Raw genomic sequence first — 2593 nt, 5'->3', positions numbered from 1 at the left:
TTTTTTTTTTTTTTTTTTTTTTACGCCAAAAGAAAGTTTTCCCCCCATTCGGGATTAGTGAGTAGCACTTCTGGGACATTGTTAGCGAGGCTTATTAAAACATTTCTTGTGTGTGTGCGCGTGCCTGGTTCCATCTGTCAGGCACGTCACGAGGTTTGGGGCGGGGCCTCCCGGCCGCGGACTCAGCTGGCGCCTTATGTAATAATTATATACATGAATGCGTGTCACAATATAGCCACGTCGCTAATTGCGGTCTGGAGTGACGAGGCTGCCCATCTGCACCGAAGCTATAAGAATAGACTAAGCTGAAAAGAAAACCCCAGCTGGTAACCGAAGAAGTTGAGACACATTAAATATGCAGACATTTGCAGAGTTGTTCTTCAAAACTGCTGAGCAGATGTAAAATTTTGAATGGGGCCCCAGAGTTTTTTTAAATTTTTATTATTAATGTCGGAACGCATGCACTATCTGCAGAGACTGCAATTATTTAAACTATCAAACTATTAAATTATTAACTATTAAAACATATTATTTAATAAACATGAACTATGCCTATAAAATGCAATAACTTAATGTGGTGAGGTAGGCCTAAGTTGATATAGACTACAAATGTAGGCAGCAAAACCAGTAAAACAAATTCTGAAAATGTATATATTACTGTGAGTGAGTACATGTGGCCCCTGTAGAACTCATTTAAACTTTGTTAGAGTTGATTTAACAGGGATGAGTGTACCCGTTTGCACTGATTTTAGGCCTGAACGCTTTATATATTCACACATATAAAAATAAATTAATACATTCATAATGTATTGTTATTGATATTAAGACTACAACTACTACTACGACTTACTATCACTAATAGCAATTATAATAATAGTATTATTATTAGTATTAGTATTAGTACTAGTAGTACTAGTATTAGAATTATTTTTCTTCTTCTTCTTCTTCTTCTTCTTATTATTATTAGTAGTAGTAGTAGTAGTAGTAGTAGTAGTAGTAGTAGTAGTAGTAGTAGTAGTAGTAAGCCTAGTAGTAGCAGTGTAGTGGCTGCCGAGTAGGGCAAGGACAATAACCATAATGTTCCTTCTCTGCATTGCTACTGTTTATAAAAGGAATGTGCACAGCACGTTTCGAATGTTTTAGGAAAACAATTATATTTACGTCCGCAGTAGAAAGGTAAAACTATTCAACGTTTTTGAAATGCAAACGATTGATGATATAACCAAACACGAAGTTATCTACCGGAAAATAATTATCGCAGACTTCACGTTTATTAAATTCAAGAGATAATAATATATAATAAATGTAATTGCTGCTGAGTGAAATGTCTTAATAGATTCGGGTTTCAGGCAGCGTAGCGTTGTTCTGAACTTTTCCTTATTGAGTTAGTTCGAGTGCGTCTGCTGTCCATGGTACTGAACGCCAAACGAGTCTGGCTGACGTCTCTGTCCTCGGTACTGAACGTGCAGTGGACTCCGTGCAGCATCTAATTATTTGATCAGCACGATGCCTGTCTGAGAATACAGACATTGCATGTATTGTGCAGTTCTGTTCGATTATGGCTTGTGTGATTAGAGTTTCGTAATCAGAGGTTAGGCTATGACACATCTATAGAATAAATGTTTTTTTAAATCAACCAAATAAAAGTAAAAACATGTTGTGAAGTTAGCAATGGTTTATTTCTTTTATTTTTTTCCTTTAAGAATTTTAAAGAAGAATAGCTATCAGTGTATCGGTTTGCTTAAAAAATACAAATGAAAATTCTTTCCCGGGGAAGACATGAGTACATCTTCCTATGAAACAACATTTTCTGAAAGGGAACTCTAAGATTTGGAGTATAAATGAAAAGAACCCTATTGTCACATAGAGAGATTTCTATCGCCTACTATAACTCATGGGGGAAGTGTTAAATTACCGGACATTTGCTAATTATAGTGTGAGTCGAATGATGGTTGCGATTCACATAACCTTTTGTGCATAGGGTAGCTTATATTAAATATTAATCACCTGGGTGAAAATGAATCACCCTCTGTCGGTCGCTTTGTTAAATGAATGTCATTCCACCCTGCTCTTCGGTGTCGGCCTATTCCTGCATTCAGTCCACCCAAAACATTTCCCCAGTATACAGTAGGCTCAACAGAAATATGAAAGCTAGATGGATTCTCCGTGTTCAGTTCTGCTTAGAGGAGTTAAGAATTGTTTCATGGAGTACTTCTTCCGTAACGACAATGTAATCGAACACGAAGAAGAACTTTCCAGGTAGTCCACGCGTGTGTGTGTGTGTGTGTGTGTGTGTGTGTGTGTGCGTGTGTTAGTAGGATTCTCCCGTTATACTACGACATGATGTCAGGGCGAGGCGGGGGGGGGGGTTGTGGGGGGAGTTAGCCTTGATAGCGGCTCGTGAGGGAAAGGTAAGTCAATATTACGCGTTCTTGCCGACAAAGGCAAATGATGCCGTGTTTTTTGCCTGGAATTAAGTCTTAGAAACCCCTGCCTGGAAGACTTGTAGGTCCTATAACGATTGGATGTGTCGAAATTGCGACGTCGGCCTTGTCACTACAGGCTAGATAATCCTTGTAAATTAAAAGGTTTT

At 38.2% G+C, this 2593-nt stretch overlaps 1 protein-coding gene across 6 annotated transcripts in view; it reads left to right on the top strand.

Annotated features, from left to right (window-relative positions):
* Positions 1–2127: 2127 nt before the first annotated feature.
* The window catches only part of LOC133109623 (myelin transcription factor 1-like), a 25078-nt gene continuing 24612 nt past the window's right edge, over positions 2128–2593 (top strand). For 4 of the 6 annotated variants that reach the window (XM_061219042.1, XM_061219040.1, XM_061219041.1 and 1 more), the window contains exon 1: positions 2374–2411. The gene's annotated coding sequence lies outside the window, so the exon portion shown is untranslated. Of the gene's footprint in view, positions 2260–2373; positions 2412–2552 lie in introns of those variants that run through there. The other 2 variants (XM_061219039.1, XM_061219037.1) reach the window with 2 other exon arrangements.

Source organism: Conger conger, chromosome 14 (assembly GCF_963514075.1).
Source record: "Conger conger chromosome 14, fConCon1.1, whole genome shotgun sequence".
NCBI classification, from domain to species: domain Eukaryota; kingdom Metazoa; phylum Chordata; class Actinopteri; order Anguilliformes; family Congridae; genus Conger; species Conger conger.
Note: the sequence above shows the minus strand (reverse complement) of the source record. Positions and strands in the feature narration are given on the sequence as shown.